The 19,733-nt window shown below is 43.5% G+C and overlaps 1 protein-coding gene and 1 pseudogene across 1 annotated transcript in view; one reads left to right on the plus strand and one right to left on the minus strand.

Moving 5' to 3' along the window:
- FAM189A1 (family with sequence similarity 189 member A1) overlaps window positions 1-19,733 on the plus strand; it is a gene marked incomplete at its 5' end in the record, with an annotated part of 496,657 nt that overhangs the window by 16,958 nt on the left and 459,966 nt on the right. The gene's annotated exons all lie outside the window — the stretch shown is intronic.
- LOC117803910 lies at window positions 11,865-12,035 on the minus strand (annotated as a pseudogene).

A 19,733-nucleotide genomic window follows, 5' to 3' on the forward strand; every position in this document is an offset into this window, starting at 1 on the left:
GGGCAGCTCCCGGGGTCCTTTCTCCATCACACAGGATGTGCTTTTGTGAACTGTCATGATATTTGGGAGCGACAGTCTTACCTGAAAGTGCATCTTTTCTACCTTTTCTGGTCATGTAGCCAAAGCCAGGCTACACAGCCAGGTTCAAAAGAGAAAAATCTACAGAAGGCAAGTGCAAACCATCACTCTGAACATTTTCTATAAACAGTCTGATGAGTTGGTGCGGGTTGCCCTGGTCAGCCTGGGATCCAAGCAGAGATGGACGTTAATTGCTGGTTGGCGCATTTCATTCTGGCTTGGCTACCTGTCTGCCCCTGTTTTTCCGGGTTTCCCTGGAGACTCGTGTAGGTTGCAACAGACCAGGTGAGATGAACTCCGCACTTACCCCGCAATCATAATGAAAATTGCGATGATCCTTTTCATCTTTCAGCTGATTTATCTTGGCATTTGTCTTCCTTTCTGGTTGCGTTACTTTTTCATTTCTACGTCAGGGTACTGGTTGGAATTAAGTAACATCAGTTTTCTTCTTCTCCTGGAGTTCTGTTTGCTCTAGGGTCAGCCTGTTTATTTTTCTAAATCTGCCTATTTTGTGTGTTTGAGTTTTCTTATTGGTGCAGTGGTTCCTGGTTGTCCTTTGGTGTTTGTAATGTAAGGAATATGAAAGTTGGTTAAAAGAGGTGCTTGGCATGTTTTCCTCTCTGTTCTTGTCCTCCCATCAAATGGGAACTGACTTTGCTCTGTCTGGATGTGGGCAAGGCATATTGCCTGGCAGCTACTCCTTTTTTTTTTTTTTTAAAGATTTTATTTATTTGTGGGGCGCCTGGGTGGCGCAGTCGTTAAGCGTCTGCCTTCGGCTCAGGGCGTGATCCTGGCATTCTGGGATCGAGCCCCACATTAGGCTCCTCTGCCAGGAGCCTGCTTCTTGCTCTTCCACTCCCCCTGCCTGTGTTCCCTCTCTCGCTGGCTGTCTCTCTCTGTCAAATAAATAAATAAAATCTTTTAAAAAAAAAGATTTTATTTATTTGTGAGCAAGAGAGCACAAGTAAGGGGAGTGGCAGAGGGAGAGAGAGAAGCAGGCTCCCCGCTGAGCAGGGAGCCCGCTGCGGGGGCTCGATCCCAGGACCCAGAGATCATGACCTGAGCTGAAGGCAGATGCTTAACCGACTGAGCCACGCAGGCGCCCCCTTGCAGCTATTCCTTTGAGCACTTGGGCTGTGGTTAGGTTAGCTGCCTCTCCTCCTTATCTTAGGCTACCCTGAAGAGTGTCCACTCTGGGGCATGACTTCTATTTGTAGAAATGGACAAGGCAGAAAGCTCCTTTCTTTGGTGCATACAGCATTATTTTGGTTTCTGCCTGCAAACACACACCAGTGCTGGAAGTACTGGTGGCCTGGGGGGCCTGAGGGCCCGGGGACCTGACATCCATCTGTAAATCTGTAGATGGCCTTGAGTTACCTTCTTTAGGTCCCATTTCTTGCTTTTCCTCTTGGGATCTGTGGTCTGGGGGCTCATCCATGTAAATGAGCTTATCCATCTCTCAAGCCTTCTCTCCTGGATCCCTGGATGGGAGACCCTTCCCTCTGGTTCCTCTGCCAGTAACTAATCTTAACCTTTTTCCCATTACTTCAAATGGTCTTCTCTTTCTTCCCTCTCACCCAAACTAAACGCATTGGCAGGAGAACACTCGAGGAGCAGTTCACGTAGTCTGAGACTGGATAGCAGAGCTGAAGTCCTGCTGGGTCTCCTTGAGTCCTGCCCCCATTTTCCAAGTCCTGTTCCATACCCCTCTTCCTACCACTTGGCATAAACTTTCTGGACCTCACTCGAGTTATTGCAAGAATAATGTTTTTGAGAATTTAAATTGGCCCATTTTTTTAACTTCCCGTAAATCATGCTACCCTGCAGCTCTTCCACCCATTCATTCAAGAACATTCATTGCTTTGGGGAAATAGCAGGTACTCTCCCTAGAACAATGCACTCATTACTCAGCTTTGAGTCCCAACACTTTGCTGAGTCTCTAGAGAGACTATCCTCATGAAAACCATGCTTTGTTGCGAGTGAAAAGAAACCTCTGACTTCCAGGAGCCTTCCTTCATACACTGAGAACAAAGTTTAAAGGCCTGGAAATTCTTTGACCCTTGTGCTCCATGTTGGTAGGACAGAGCGGTTGATGGAAGGGAAGTGCCCACCCAATAGGAAGCAGGAAGGAAGAAGAAGCAGAAAGCCTGCTGAGACTGGAAGGAAGAGCTTGCAGGAGTTGGGAGTTCCCAAGGAGAAGCTTCTTGAGTCGCTGAGACGGTGCCAAACATGACAGCACCCCACTCCACATGATAGAAGCCATCTGGGTGAGAACGTGAGCACTCAGGCTGGTGGTCCCCTTACCATCCACGTCCTCCAGCCTGGTGCAGGAGCCATAAGGTAGCACTTACGAGGAAGGGAAAAGGAAATATCTAGACCAGAGATTTGTGGGCCAGATGGTCTACGTTTGAGATACTCGGCTCTGCCCTTCTCCCACCAAAGCAGCACTAGACAATTCATAAATGAATGGGCATAGCCATTTCTAACAAAAATTTGATCACAGAAACAAAGCAGGCCAGGTTTGGCCCAAGGGCCATAGTTTTCTGACCTCTGGTCTAGAGGCCTGGGATTTCTCATGGCTTGTGTGTGGAATAAAGACCTCTGGAAGTTTCCATGTGGATGTGAATGAGACATGTTAAAGGGAGATAGGAAAGAGAGTCAGGGCGCCTCAATGATGGGCAGAGATACTCCTCTAGAAGAGGCCATAGGATAGACCATCCATAGCTGGGGCCTGCGGAGACCAGAGCCCAGTACCAGGACCCTCAACATTACCCAAAACTAGGTGAGTTGGGGGCAGAGGCAGTGAGGGGCCAAGCCACGCTCCCTGGGAGCAATCACATTGCTCTGTGAGGGACGCCTCTGCAGGGGACAATGCCGAAGGGCAGGGCTGACACCAAAAGATGGGGGAAGGGGCAGAATGAGCTCCGTTTCACAGCAGGTCATTACTTGGCCCAGGCTCCCCTCTCCCTGCGCTAGGGGGCACTTCTGTCACTCGCGGAGTTCTTCACACTTGAGACCCTTACCTCCCTCCTCCCCAAACATCCCGCTGCCACCTTCCTGTCTGCACTTGGACATGTCACAGGCGCCTCAAATTCAGGATGCCCCAGCCCGAAATTCCTCATCATCCCCTCCACACACATTTCTTCTCTGTTCTCACCCAGCTCCTCAAACCAGTTAACCCAGCATCTTGGTGGTCACAGAGTCCTGTTGATTCTCCAGCTTACCGTATATATCTCTTACCCAGAATATTTCTGTAGCCCCCAACTGGCTTCTCCACTTCTGCTTTGGTTCCCCCACTCCCCGTCTGTCCTTCACACGTTGGCCAGAGTTATCTTTAAAAGTGCGAATATGCAGTGTCATGCTGAGCTTCAGTATGGTGGGTTAGGCGGTTTGGACCAACCCAACTATTCAGAATGAGAAAAGCTGAGTATGTCAGATGTGGTAGGCCAGTGTGGTTGGCTAATAGATGGTCCCCCAAAGATGTCCATGTCCTAATCCCTGGAGCCTGTGGTGTGTGCCTGGTGTGGTAAAAGGGGTTTTGCATGTGCTATTAAGTTAAGGGACTTGAGATGAAGACCTTATCTGGATCATCCAGGTGGGCCTGACGTAATCACAGAGATCCTTATCAGAGGGAGCAGGAAGTCTGAGTCAGCGTGAGAAGATGTGATGGTGGAAGCAAGATGCTGGAGTGATGATGGGGCGAAGGACCACAAGCTGAGGAATGCTGGCGGCCTCTGGAAGCTGGAAAAGGCAAGGAAATGGGGTCTCTTCTCGAGCCTCCAGAAGGAACGAGGCCAGCTGACACCTTGACTTCAGCTCGGTGAGCGTGATCTTGTGCTTCTGATGTCCGGATCTTTAGGATAATCTGTTGGCTGCCAGTCACTGAGTGAGTGACTCACTGAGTGCACTGAGTTTGCGGTAACTTGTTACAACAGCAGCAGGAAGTGATATAGCGGAGACATCTGGAGGGGGTCTGGGTAGCAGGAGACACAGAGGGATGAAGATTGTTTTCCATTCTGATGGGCCGAGGATGAGGAGCCACACAGACAGCCGGGCTTCAACCAGACGGAGCACAGGTCTGCGCAGTACAGTGGCACAGGCAGCGTTTTCCAGTTCCGAGGAGCCCTTCTCAGGTGAGCACTGATAGAGTGGCCCTGCTTTGCCTGCATGATGGAACCTGTAATCAGAACAGCCTCAAGAGCTAACATGGGAGGGTGCCTGGGTGGCTCAGTTGGTGAAGTGTCTGCCTTTGGCTCAGGTCATGATCCCAGGGTCCTGGGATGGAGCCCCCACATCGGGCTCCCTGCTCCGTGGGGAGTTTGCTTCTCCCTCTCCCTGTGCCTGCTGCTCCCCCCTGCAAGTGCTCTCTGTCAAATAGATAAATGAAATCTTAAAAAAAAAAAAAAAAAAAGAGCTAACACGTGTTGAATCCTTACTTTTTTGCCAGACGCTATCCTACAGGTTTTACACGTGAACTCATTTACAACTTGCAGCTATCCCATGAGCATTGAGTCATCTCTTTTCCCATTTTGTAGATTGGAGATTGTCTAAGAAGCTCTGCCTGGGGGAAAGGTTGGGCGGGATGTGCTGCAGAGGGTGGAAATGAGGTGGTGGGAGAGGTTGGTCTTGTACAGTAAGGGAGAGGGCGTGTAGTGAGCCTGGGCCCTGGGGGGTGGCACTGGTCGCATGGGCCTCATTGTCTCTCGTGGCATGCTCACGGTGGGCATGGATTGAGTGTGTTTGGAGATCCATATTGCTTTACCTGTTCTACCTGGGGGACCCAGATGCCAGGGCGGGAGCAGCAGCCCCCGGGCATGGGAAACAGCAGAGCCATAATCCCGGTGGGGTGGCTTCAGCAGGCTGCTGAACAGGGAGGGCAGGAATCACACAGGTGACACCCTGCCCTCAGAGTAACCCCCCCCTCCATGGTCCGTTTTCCCTCTCCTCTGCTCCTCTTGCAAGAAGCCTCTGTACCCATCTCCACCTTTCAGGAACGGGTGAATTTACAAGAGCCAGTCATCGCCTGGCACAGGTGGGCGTTCAAGAAAAGGTGTTCTGGAATGACCAGGAGAACGACTTCTCTGAGACTGATTTTTATCATCTGTGGAAGGTGGGGCTCAAACCTGAGTTCTGTCTCCAAACCAGACTATGCTGTGAACAACTAAAAATAGAGAAAGTCGCCATTTTACCCGTTCAAACGATCCGAGTGTATAACAGCGTTAACACTCAACATTCTGAAATACACAAAAGCGATCAGCACAGATCTCTAGGCAGCAGGGCTCTCAGATAAGGGGGAAGCAGTAGGGACTTGGTTGTTCAGAATGTGCTTGTGGAGGAAATGGGCTCTTTTCTCATGGTCCAATCAGTGGAGCAAGGTCACTGCAGGTATACTTAAATTGCACATCCTGTAAATGAACTGTGATTTATTCCCCTTCGGCCCCCAGTGAGTGCTACACACTGCCCATTGAGGTGAACGATAAGTGTGTGTGGATATAAAGCAGTCCTACCAGCCTCTCCTGTCCTGGGTGCTGGAGACTCTGGATCCTACGGGGCAGCTTTATTCCACCGGCAGTCTCGTGAACGGGCTCTTAATTACCTAGATCCAAGTATGTGGGTGGCTTTGGGGGCAGTGGGAGAGGGGCCTGTGATGGGAATTGTGCGTGTCTCCATTGCTGCTCTGCTCCTTGTGACCTCTGACCGCGAAACTGGTTGCGGGGAAAGGGGTAGGTCAGTTTGTATGTGGCTCTGGGCTTTTAGAGAAAGAAACCAACCCCCCCCCCCATCTTGCTCCTTGAGAGTCATAGTCAGGGTCACGGAGGGCGGTATTGATCTAAGTCGGCTGGCCTTAAAGAGCTCTGGGAAGCCCAGTGGGACCTCACGCTACAGGAAGCCTGGGCCAGGGACCCTGCCTTAACATGGGGACCTAAGGGGAAGGTGATGGGTAGGAGTTGGGGGGTGCGTGTGGGGCTGGTGCCTGCCGGGTGTGGTAATGAGGAGCTTCCTGGCAGATTCCTGACACAACACAAGCAGTGCTTTAGAAGGACTAACCTTTCACATTTGTGTTCTTTATAAAGAAGTGAAGCTAGCTCTTGATGTGCTGGCTTGCCCATGGTGAGGAACTGGTGGGTTATTTGCAGGAGGACAAACTTGTAAGCTCGGAGGAAGGAAGACACTGTGTGTTACGCACTTCCAGGTGGTCAGGGGCAAGCAGCCAGCCCTTCGGTTGCAGGATGGAGGGCTTTGGGGCCTGAGCCGGGTGTCCCAGTTTGTGCCCTATGATGGCACGGCTTCCCAAGTCACACTGGGAGTGGCTAACGAGAGTGAATGTTGACAGCACTCCATGTAGGGAGCTGACATCCAGGTGTGGGACTAGGGAGCCGCCTGTGTAGGGCTGAAGCCAGGGGAGAGAGAATGTCAGAGGACAGAGCCTTGAATGGAAGAAGACATGGTGTTCGTGACAGGAAAATTGGAGAAGGTGGGGAAGCCAGAAATGTGCAGGAGTCAGCCAGGTGGGCACCCTGAAAGATCTTGCAACAAAGTCTCAGAGTAAATGTTTATTACTCTTGGCAAAAGTAGTTCCTTTCTAGGGGGGAAGCCATCACACTCATGCCAGGGATTGGGGGCACTGTGATGGGGGATGAGGGCAGAGGCAGGGGTGAAGAACAAATTGTTCCATTTGTAATAGAATAGAGAACCTAAAAATGGACCCTCGGCTCTTTGGGCAACTAATCTTTGACAAAGCAGGAAAAAACATCCAGTGGAAAAAAGACAGTCTTTTTCAATAAATGGTGCTGGGAAAGTTGGACAGCTACATGCAAAAGAATGAAACTTGACCACTCTCTCACACCATACACAAAGATAAACTCCAGATGGATGAAAGACCTCGATGTGAGACAGGAATCCATCAAAATCCTAGAGGAGAACATAGGCAGCAACCTCTACGACATCAGCCACAGCAACTTTTCTCATGACACATCTCCAAAGGCAAGAGAAACAAAAGAAAAAATGAACTGGTGGGACTTTATCAAGATAAAAAGCTTCTGCACAGCCAAGGAAACAGTCCAAAAAACTAAGAGGCAGCCCACGGATTGGGAGAAGATATTTGCAAATGATGCTACCGATAAAAGACTTGTATCCAAGATCTACAAAGAACTTCTCAAACTCAATACGTGAGAAACAAATAAACAAATCAAAAAATGTGCAGAAGATATGAACAGACACTTTTTCACAATGGCTAACAGACAAATGAAAAAATGTTCAAAATCATTAGCCATCAGGGAAATTCAAATCAAAACCACATTGAGATACCACCTTACGCCAGTTAGGATGGCAAAAATTGACAAGGCAAGAAACAACAAATGTTGGAGAGGACGTGGAGAAAGGGGATCCGTTTTACACTCTTGGTGGGAATGTAAGTTGGTACAGCCACTTTGAAAAACAGTGTGGAGGTCCCTTAAAAAGTTAAAAATTGAGCTACCCTATGATCCAGCCATTGCACTACTGGGTATTTACCCCAAAGATACAGACATAGTGAAGATAAGGGCCATATGCACCCCAATGTTCTTAGCAGCATTGTCCACAATAGCTAAATTGTGGAAGGAGCTGAGATGCCCTTCAACAGATGACTGGATTAGGAAGATGTGGTCCATATATACAATGGAATATTACTCAGCCATCAAAAAGAACGAATTCTCAACATTTGCTGCAACATGGATGGCACTGGAGGAGATAATGCTAAGTGAAATAAGTCAAGCAGAGAAAGACAATTATCATATGGTTCCACTCATTTATGGAACATAAGAAGTAGGAAGATCGGTGGGAGAAGATAGGGATAAAGAAAGGGGGGGTAATCAGAAGGGGGAATGAAGCATGAGAGACTATGGACTCTGAGAAACAAACTGAGGGCTTCAGAGCGGAGGGGGAGGGGGAATGGGATAGGCTGGTGATGGGTATTAAGGAGGGCACATATTGCATGGTGCACTGGGTGTTATATGCAAGTAATGTATCATGGAACTTTACATCAAAAACCGGGGATGTACTGTATGGTGACTAACATAATATAATAAAAAATATTATTATAAAAAAAAAAAAGAACAAATTGTTCCATTTGTGACCAGGGGTGTGTTTGACTTACTCGGGGCCACCCACATCATACTGAGCTCTGGAAAGAGGAAACTTTGGGCAAGTGGGCTGCCCTCAGGAGGGTAAATCGGGCGGGCTTGGTGTGCATCTTTTCTTCTCCTGTTCTGAGCTGATTGGGTAAGGGCCAGCGTGGCTGGAGTGGGGGATCTGAGAATGGGTGGAGAACCAGCTGACCGGTGTGGTTCCGGATAACCACAGTAGTGTCACTCTAGCCAGCATGGACGTGCTGGGAGCGTGTAGCACGCTACTCATCGTGGTGCTGTCGGCGGTGAGGTTTTGTAGGTTTTCCTATACTTAACAATACATAGAATGTATTTGAACACAATTTCATATTTTGTTGTTAGCGCTTTTCTTCTTGAAAAAAAAAATTTTTTTTTTAAATTTAAAACCCATGGGCTTAGTTTTTGAAACTACAGAGACTACCCAAAGAGAAAACAAACCTTCCTGGCAACCTTGATTCTTTCTTTGGAGAGAACCTGTCACAGCCTAGAGAACCCCTGTGGGCATTTATCAGACAAAAGGGAAACTTGTACAGGAGCTTGTTGGAAAAAGTGATTCAGAGGGGTACAAAATAGAAGTCATAGCCTTCCTCTGCTCCCTAGAGGTGTCCCTGAGGAAAGAGGGTTTCTTTTTCTTTNGAGGGGTACAAAATAGAAGTCATAGCCTTCCTCTGCTCCCTAGAGGTGTCCCTGAGGAAAGAGGGTTTCTTTCTTTCTTTCTTTTTTTTTTTTTTAAAGATTTTTATTTATTTATTCGACAGAGATAGAGACAGCCAGAGAGAGAGGGAACACAAGCAGGGGGAGTGGGAGAGGAAGAAGCAGGCTCATAGCTGAAGAGCCTGATGTGGGGCTCGATCCCATAACGCCGGGATCACGCCCTGAGCCGAAGGCAGACGCTTAACCGCTGTGCCACCCAGGCGCCCCAAGAGGGTTTCTTTCTGACCAAGGGTGAGTCAGAGGGAGAGATGCTGTGTGTACTGTTCTCTTTTTTATTGTCATGTATCTTGCAGCTCTTTGTGTATATGGCTCGTCTGCTTTTTCTAGAATCTTCACGGTGCTCTATTGAGTGACTACAGCATAATTTATTTAATAAGCTCCTATTGATCCCACACTGTGGTGATTTTCATTTCTGTGAAAACATACTTGAAAGCATACACTGGCTTGAGGAAGAATCTTCGCGGGGCATTTCCTAGCCAACAAATTTTAGGTTGAGGGGTACCTGCATTTTAGATTGACGTAGATTTTGCGAATTTCCCCCCCAAAACAGGCAGCGCAGTTTACAAACCTGGCAAGTAAGTGAGAAAGCCCCAAACCGTTCAGTGGTCTCGGCTCCATTGTTAACGTCCTCAGAGAGTCCTGTGCTAACCACCGTATTTTAAGAGCATTTCCTACTTTGTTATCTAGATTTTTATTTTCCTTCAAAGCACCTAATATGACCTGAAATTAAATTTGTTTGTCTGTGTCACTAAAATCTAAATCCCGCTTAAAGATAAGCATGTTGTATACCATTGTGTCTGTAAAGCCTGGCCTGCACTGGACCTGTAGGCACTCACTATACATTTGTTAAAAGAATTAATGAATGGACTTTGATTCATTATGTTTTAAAATGTGATAGGGCTGCTTCCTCCTTGGTTCTTTCTTTTTTTCCCCCTAGTTCTTTTTCACAGAATTTACTTGTAATTCCAGTTACTCTTACTGCATAACAGATTATCCTCAAAGTTAGCCACTGAAGACAAGTGTTTTATTTTGCTCATGAGTTTTTCAGTGAGGAAGTTGGATGGGCTCTGCAGGGTGATTCTTGTCCCATGTGATTGGTTGAAATGTCAGCTGGGGTTGGAGTCATCCGAAGGCTCAGCTGGGCTGGATGTGCTCACTCACATGCCAACCCTTGTTCCTGGCTGACAGCTGAGAGCCCAGCCATGGGCCTCCTTGTGGCCTCTTCAGCTTGTGGTCTCAAGGTGGTTAGGCTTCCTACATTATGGTTACTCCTCTCAAAGTAAGTGTCCCAAGACCACCAGATGGAAGCCAATGGCTTTTTCTAGCCTGGTCTCAGAAGTCCCGTGGTGTCATTCCCTCTGCACACCATTGGTTGAAGCAGTCACAAGCTTGCCTGCATTCAAGGGGAGGGACATGGCCCCTGAGTCTGGATGTGGGGGGGAGGCCAGGTCACACTACGAAGAAGCAGGTGGGATGGGCAATATTGTAGGGGGAGTCATCAGAAAGCATAAGCTGCCACACCTGGTAATTGTCACATGTTTGTTTTTTCAGATTTACCAGTGGTATCATTTTCTCAAGTTCCACAACAAGTCCCCGATCCTCTTGATATTTTACCAGGTTTGCAGTGAATTTATGAATTAATTTAGGGAGAATTAATTAATAACTTTACAGTATTAGATCTTCCTGTGAAAGGACATGCTATTACTTTTCCTTTCTGTTTTGTGCCCCATGGGAGAGCTGTCACGTTTTCTGCGTAGATGTTCAGCCCAGTCTGCTTATGTCAATTCCCCACTATGCCATTCTTTCCAGGTGTTATTGTCAATGAGCTCTTTTCAGCCCGTGTTGTCTGTTTTTGTTTGTTTATAGGAAGAGAAGATATTTTTAGATTTTGTAAGTTGTCGATGTGCTAAATACTCTGTTTCTAATAGTTTTTTAAATTGGATTCTCTTGTACTTTCTGGATGTATTGTGTCCTTTGCCAGTAACACTAATTTTGTGTCATTTGCACTTGTTGATATCACAGATATATTGGGTCCTAATTTTATCACCCTGGATGGTTTATCTTTCTAAGTGCATATTTCCTGTTTTTCTTTTTCTTTTTTGTTAATTTGGGTGTGTCTGTGTTGTTTCCCTTCTGGTACATTGGATTATTTAGAGTCTGCTTTGAGTTTTTCCAGTGGTTACTCATCTAAACCTATGTATTTATTATATACAACATTCTCTTTCTTAACTTAGCAATTCCTAAATTCTATCTACTGTTTTCTTGTTATGAAAGTGGAAAAAAACCCCACATTTTCCCTTCTATCTCCTGAGTTTGATTTCTCATATTCTTATTTTTAGTTGGTTTTTTTTTTTTTTTGGTTTGTTTTTGTTGTTATGTTTTCCTTTACAGACCAACCTGAAATGCTCTTGCTTCTAGGTTTACCACTGTTAGGCCCTATCTTAGTGAGTCCCCTCCAAGACACATGAGGAATGAATGCATTTGTCCATCTTCCCATTTCCCATTCCATCCTGTCCAATTCAGAAGACGATTGCTTTTACATTGTCATTTTTAAACATTTCCCATCTATAACCATGAAAGAGTTTTTTACTTTCCTCTCGGCAGGAGTCAGAACATTTTTTTCATCTCTGGGATGACATGGAGGTGTTAGGGAAAATTCGATGTAGTCTTTGGAAGTTACCTTCAGCTGTCTCCCTTCTGTTCCTCTCTAAGCTGGTGGCTCTTAGTGAGATTGTCCAGGATTTTATTTACTTGCTTCCCCCTTGCTTCCTGCCTGCAAGGCTGGTAGAGCTGGGTGCTATGAGGACCTGCTGTCTAGTGCAGAGGCTTGGCAGCAGCTTCGCTCCATTGTTAGATTTTGGGAAAAAGATATTTTGGTAATGCTTTTCACTCTGCCATCTTCTTATTTTTTTCTATAAAGAGGCTTTTGACAATTCAGTACATATTGCTTTAAGTGCAAGAGTCCCATCACTGTCTTTTTAATAGAAAAGAACCACTTAGATTAAAAAAAAATTAAGATGTAAATAGATAGATAAGAACTGTATGCTGTGATTCATAGTGAAGTTTCACTTGATCTTAGCCAAAAGGCCAAGAAGCGATTCATAGTGAAGTTTCACATAGAAGGTCTTTTTATTCTGAACATAGCTCCTAGGCATATCTGCTAAGCATGTGGATAATAAAGTACCTAGGTGGGATATGAGTCAGGATTCTTAGTTGCAAAAAGCAGTGTCCATTTAACCAGTTTCAGAGAACTCCATGGAGCGAGGACCAGTGCCAAGACCAAAGCACTGGGCTAGGACAAGTGAAGACAGCTTTGCAGCCACCACTCAGCACAGACACCCCAGCTTGCTTGGATCGAATGCCAGCAGCTCTACCCCTGCTGCCTCCTTCCCTCCTCCATTTGTGCCCACTGTCTCACACTGCTCACCTGTCAACAAAGCCGTGTCACTAGCCTGAGCCCTCCAGGAAGCCTGGATGGGGTCTTATTCTACCTTGGGGACATTCTCCAGATGTAGGAAGGGTGTTCAAAGGATGCGTGGTGGCCACAAATTTAACAAAAACTACTCCTATGATAGTGTTCTCTGTAGTCACAGGGGAGGGAGCATGCCAGGAAGGAGAATACATCAGCCTGGAGTTGAGGAAACTTGATTGCTCTCATGATTTCTCATATTTATTAGCTCTGTGTCTGTGAGCAGAAAATTTACTTTTTTTTTTTTTTTTAAAGATTTTATTTATTTATTTGACAGAGATAGAGACAGCCAGTGAGAGAGGGAGCACAAGCAGGGGGAGTGGGAGAGGAAGAAGCAGGCTCACAGCAGAGGAGCCTGATGTGGGGCTCGATCCCATAACGCTCGGATCACGCCCTGAGCCGAAGGCAGACGCTTAACCACTGTGCCACCCAGGCGCCCCTGAAAATTTACTCTTTTTGACCTCAAGTTCCTCATCTGTAAAAAAGGGCTCAGGAAGTGTGGTGTTTCATGTCCCTTCCAGCATGTGTAAGACACTTTGTAAATCTTTGCTGCATGCATGCATGAATGAATGAGTTTGTTATTGGATGGCCTTGGAGAAAGATAAAAGATGCAAAGAGACATTGGGAATAGGTAGGTTAACTTTTGGTTATGCATTTTGTTTTAAATTAGAGTGGTTTGAAAGTCCTGGAAATCTTCAGATTTTAGCTTTTTTTTTTTTTAAAGTTAATTTATGGCAAGAACAAGGAGGCAAAAAGTTATCAAGAAAGCTTCAATGAAAATGAATTATTAATGATTATCTTAGCATTTAGAACATTAGAATTTTTATTTGCTTTGGTAACTGTCAGACTTCAAGATACGATAGCATCCAGATAAAATAATGGGAAAGATCCTTTCCTAAGTGAGTTAAATTATTTATAATACTTGCTTTTGCAGTAGATGGAATAAATGGTATTTATTGAGTGAGTACCCTGAGGAACTTAGCCTCTCCATCATCTTTGCTCATTGACTATCAACTCAATTTTAATTATGTGCTGGTTTTCCCTTAATTTTGTTTTTCTTGGTTAAGATTAGGAGAAAGTGAGGGCAGATTATTTCTAATTTGTTCTGTCTTCCTCAGATGAGTATTATAAAAGTTGTCCCATATCTAAAGGACCTTGTGATTTTTTACATCAAAGTTGTTAGGTATATATAGCAGAGTAAGGGTTGAGCTATGTTCTCATAGCAAATCTAGATGTGTCTGATGCTTTCATGCAGGTTAGCAGAGGGATAGTGTCTGTGAGGCTGAGAAGCAACCACAGGACTATGATCTCTGCTCTAGGGGCCTCACAGAATCCATTTCTCCTTTGTTACCTCCATTTCCCTTCTCCGTTCCTAGGATTGACTCTATCCCTAACTCCTGTTAAGTTTGACCTAATCGTTGTATCCCATTAGTTTGCCATACCAACTCTTAAAGGAATGAACACCCAATTTCAGTCTCTGTGAGAGAGTGAATTTCAGGACCTGAATGGAATTTTCCAGAAGAAATACTCTTGTTTTTCCTAATATGAAGTTAGGAGACTGGAGACCACGACAAACATTTAATCATAAGAGGGAAGGCTGAGGGCTTCTGTGTGAATCCCAAGGATGAAGCCGAAGCCACAGAAGCAGAGCAGAAGGTAGAAAAGATTTGGGACTCTAGTGACATTGAGTTCCTGGTTCAAGCATGTCCTAAAGACTGCAGTAATCTCTGAACTCTCCAGTTATGGGAGCCAGTAGGTTCTCTTTATTTTATGTGTGAATATGTGACTGAATATTTCAAACATGCAGACAAGTAAAGAGGGTAATACAACAAATTCCCATCTTTTACAATGAAAAGTATAACTCTTTTTTTACTTGGATCAAAGTGCGTTTTTTTCCCTAGAGAACTAAAGCATAGCAAATAGTGTTGGAAGTACCTTCTGATTCTTCTGTACAGACAGCCTCCAACTTATAATGGTTGACTTACAATGTTTTAACTTTACAATGATGGGAAAGTGATATGCATTTAATAGAAATTGGACTTTGAATTTTGATCTTTTCCCAGGCTAGCAGTATGTGGTATGATACTCTGGGAGTGGCAGCGAGCTACATCTCCCAGTCAGCCAGGAGATTCCGACAGTAAACAACAGACACGCTTAACCACATTCTGCACCCGTATGACCATTCTGTTCTTCACTTTCAGTACAGTATTCAGTAACTACATGATATTCAACACTTTATTAGAAAATAGGCTTTGTGTTGGATGATTTTGCCCACTTGTAGGCTAATATAAGTGTTCTGTTTTTATTGTTATATTAGTCACCATACAGTATATCCTTAGTTTTTGATGTAGTGTTCCATGATTCATTATTTGCATATAACACCCAGTGCTCCATGCAATATGTGCCCTCCTTAATACCCATCACTGGGCTAACCCATCCCCCCTCCCCCACAAACCCTCAGTTTGTTTCCCCGGAGTCCATAGTCTTTCATGGTTCGTCTCCCCCTCTAATTTCCCCCCCCTTCATTGTTTCCTTCCTTCTCCTGATGTCCTCAATGCTATTCCTTATGTTCTGCATATAAATGAAACCATATGATAATTGCCTTTCTCTGCTTGACTTATTTCACTTAGCATCATCCCCTCCAGTTCCAACCATGTTGATGCAAATGGTGCGTATTCCTCCTTTCTGATGGCTGAGTAATATTCCATTGTATGTATAGACCATATCTTCTTCATCTATTCCTCTGTTGAAGGGCATCTGGGCTCCTTTACAATGATGTAAAGTTTGGCTATTGTGGACATTGCTGCTATGAACATTTTAGTGCATGTGCCCCTTTTTTTCACTACATCTGTATCTTTGGGGTAAATACCCAGTAGTGCAGTTGCAGGGTCAGAGGGTAGCTCTATTTTTAACTTTTTGAGAAACTTCTGTACTGTTTTCCAAAGGGGCTGTACCAACTTGCATTCCCACCAACTGTGTAAGAGGGTTCCCCTTTCTCCACATCCTCTCCAACATTTGTTGTTCCCTGCCTTGTTAATTTTTGCCATTCTAACTGGCGTAAGGTGGTATCTCAATGTGTTTTTGATTTGAATTTCTCTGATGGCTAATGATGTTGAACATTTTTTGATGTGTCTGCTAGCCATTCATATGTCTTCTTTGGAGAAGTGTCTGTTCATGTCTTCTGCTCATTTTTTGAATTGATTATTTGTTTTTTAGGTGTCAACTTTGAGAAGTTCTTTATAGATCTTGGATACCAGCCCTTTATCTGTAGTGTCATTTGCAAGTATCTTCTCCCATTCCGTGGGTTGCCTTTTTGTTTTGCTGACTGTTTCCTTTGCTGTGTAGAAGCTTTTTATCTTTATGAGGTCCCAGAAGTTCATTTTTGCTTTTGTTTCCCTTGCCTTTGGAGACATGTCTTGAAAGAAGTTGCTGTGGCTGATATCAAAGAGGTTACTGCCTGTGTTCTCCTCTAGGATTTTGATGGATTCCTGTCTTACATTGAGGTCTTTCATCCATTTAGAGTTTATCTTTGTGTGTGGTATAAGAGAATGGTCGAGTTTCATTCTTCTGCATGTAGTTGTCCTGTTTTCCCAGCACCATTTATTGTAGAGACCGTCTTTTTCCATTTGATATTTTTTCCTGCTTTGTCAAAGATTAGTTGACTGTAGAGTTGAGGGTCCATATCTGGGCTCTGTATTCTGTTCCATTGATCTATGCGTCTGTTTTTGTGCCAGTACACTAATATAAGTGTTTTGTGCACATTTAAGGTGGGCTAGACTAAGCTATGATGTTTGGTAGGTTAGATTTATTAACTGCATTTCGACTTATAATATTTTCAAGTTACAATAGGTTTATTGGGACATAATACCACTGTAAGTTGAGGGAGATATGTAGTGCTTTCTCCTTTAATAATTTTTCCAGAATATGTGGTGGTGTGACTGCTCTGGCTTCCCCCGCCTTAAAGCAATATAGTGTGCCCTTTCAATATTTATATTGAAAATATATTTATATTTATGTATTTCAATATTTATATTGAAAATCAATAATTTGATTTTTCAAAATTGTGGTTAAATACCCATAACATAAAATTTACTATTTTAACCATTTTTGGTGTACAACTCCATACAACTTCTTATTCTCCCCACCCTTCAGTCTCTGGCAACCACCATTCTACTTTTTGTCTCTAAATTTGACTACTCTAAGTACCACGTATAAGTGGAATCATACCTATTTGTCTTTTTGTGACTGATGTATTACCCTTAGCATAATGTCCTCAAGGTTCATCCATGTTGAGCATCTGTCAGACTTTCCTTCATTTCTAAGCCTGCATAATATTCCATTGTTTGGATGTATCACATTTTGTTTATTTATCCATCCATGATGGACACTTGGGTTGTTTCCACCTTTTGGCTGTTGAGAATAATGCTGCTGTGAACATGAATGTACAGGTATGTTTGAGTTCCTATTTTTACTTCTTTTGTGGATATACTCAGAAGTGAAATTGCTGGGTCATGTGGTAATTCTAGTTTTAATTTTTTTAATTCTAGTTTTTAATTTTTTTAATTCTAGTTTTTAATTTTTTTGAGGAACAGCCTAGTGTTTTCCACAATGGCTTCACCATTTTACATTCCCACCAGCAGTGAACAGTTCACAGCAGTGTCTCCATGTTCTTGCTAACACATGTGATTGATTGATTGATTGATTGATGGCAGTCATTCTGATGGGTGTGAGGTGATACGTCATTGTGGCTTCAATTTACAATTCTCTGATGACTGGGGATGTTGACCATCTTTTCTTGTGCTTATTGGCAATTTGTAGATCTTTTTGGAGAAATATCTATTCCAGTCCTTTGCTTATTTTAAAAACTGAGTCAATATATAGTTTTAAGTTTTTTCTTTTTCTTTCTTTTTTAACCTTTGGGAATGTCTGCATGGATTATAGTTTTTGGTAGTTGTTCTGGTCCCTCCCCCCAACTCCCATCTCCTATTATACTTATGTTGGACCCTCTTTGCCTATCTTCTCTATGGCTTTCTGTTGAATGCTCTTTATCTCTTTCATTTCATTTTTATTATTAAATATTCCTCTTTCCACTTCCTAATTTTATTATTACTGTGTTTATAGATAGGATGGGTTTCTAGTCTCATTGCTGTGGCATTCCTTCTGTGGTTTTCACAGGGCAACAAACACTTTGGTCATGTATTTGGTGGGATTTGCCTCCTCTTCTCTAGTCCACCACTTGTATCTGCTCCTTCCTTTGCCCCTATTATTCATACTTCCAATTTGGTTTCTACTCCCCATAGTTTTGTCTTGCAAATCAGAGTCTGAAGAACTCCTGCAGTGTCACTGTTATTCTTATACTGGCCCTAGCACTTCCCAGTTATTATCTTGGTGATTTTGGAGTTTTATGGCTTCCAGGGTTTTCAAACGTTTTATTGCTTTTCTTCCACTGCCTTACACCTTATGTTACTTTCTCTTAAAGAAGATGCTTCCTTTCCTTTTGCAGTGTGATGGGCTAGGGCTTTCCCTTGGGTATTAGAGTTGTTAATTTTGGTACCATTTCAGGCTTTCTCGTTTGGATTTCCCATATCAAGGGATACATGATCCCACAGTTTGTCATATCAGAAGTATCTAAATTTCATTGTTGAGATAGCATGGGTCTGCAGTAAAGGCAGCACTAACCTCATCAAGTTGTTGATTCTGTTTTGTGAAATGTCACTGTCTGGTAATGAAGTAGAATTACATATACTTTCAATGTTTCCCAAGGTTGAATGCATTTTCTTCTCAGGTGAGCACAGGCAAGGACACCTATCTTAAACATGTTAAACAATGCTTGGATATACTCAGGATTAACATCAAAGGCTATTTTCAGTTGTTTATTAGTGGGAGGTTAAATTTACATTACCCATATATGACTTAAAAAAAATCTGTGCTCTATCTCCATCAGAAGAGTTTACAATGGGTTAATAATAAACTGTGAGAGACAAGGTGGCCTTTGGCAAGTACCTTCAATGTGGCAAAAATGACTTGGCTCATCACGGAATAAATTACTGTAACATAAAAGCTGTGATATACCTTTTGTTACAAAGACCACTCTATTAAGCAGCATCTTTTTAGAAAAAAGAAATAGTATAATAAATTTAGTTTCCATAGGATATCTAACTATTGGTAGATATTCCCAACATTTATCCCCAACATCATATTGTTTCATCTTCAGTTTCACAAAGTTTGAGTTGTAAGCTCTCTTCTCATTCAAAGTATAATTTTTTGTTATCTCTTTGGCCATTGATAGTTAAATTGGCAGCCTTTATCAAGGTGCTTTTCTTCCTCCACACTCATGTTCTTGACCTCTTGTACCCTTCTGGGATGGACAGCATAATTTTAAGGCATGTTGAAATTTACTGGATGTCTGCATTTCCTCTTTGGTTAAGCCCTGAATTTTACTTTTTCCATAATTGCATTATGTATCTCTGGAAATTAAGCAGCTGTTCTAGAAAGTCAGCTGGAACTTTGGTCAGAGAAATGTCACAGTGCATCAGTCAGTCCCATCAACCTGTCCTGACTTTGAGCATTTTGTGATGTACCCAAAAGATTTGGCAGTTGTTACTTATTTTAATTGTACAGCTTAACCATGTGAAAGGCAACCTTCTGTCCACACAATAACGTTCTGTTTTAGTTCTGTATGTGTAAAAAAAAAAAAAAAGACATTTGTTGGGACAGTAGGTATTCAAGTTTAAGTTCACATTCAACCACCTGGTACCACCGATGCCAATACATGTCACTAGGAACCGATACCTTTTATGCCTGATTAAGTTTATACCTACACAAGGAGTCACAGCTGCTTGTCAGCTTATACCTGTGCTTGGCGGGTAGCGGATTTCTTTTGAGAGTGATTGGATGAGGCACCTCAACATCAGGTGAAGAAACATTGGGGTTAGAGTTAGGGAAATTCAGTGCTGTCCCCCCTCTGCTCTGAAGCAGACCTAACACCTTACTCCAGTAAAGATCTCTCCTGCTGTTTTTCCTGGGGAATTATGAGTAATCGTAGGGACAGTTTCCTTAACCTGAGCTGACTCTGGAGCAGTCTTCTGCTGACCAGTGGCCAGTCCTGGCTAGCATTAGTTATTCAAAAACAATGTAAATTTCTTTTATTTGAAAAAATTAAGAGAAATTTAAAGATTGTGGTAAAATATATATAACATAGAATTTACCTCTTAGCCATTTAAGTGTACAGTTTGGGGTTAAGTGCATTCACATTGTTGTGAAATCTACCTCCAGAACTCTTTGCATCTTACAAAAGTGAAACTCCATACCCATTAAACAACAACTCC

Source organism: Ailuropoda melanoleuca, chromosome 9 (assembly GCF_002007445.2).
Source record: "Ailuropoda melanoleuca isolate Jingjing chromosome 9, ASM200744v2, whole genome shotgun sequence".
Classification (NCBI taxonomy): Eukaryota; Metazoa; Chordata; class Mammalia; order Carnivora; family Ursidae; genus Ailuropoda; species Ailuropoda melanoleuca.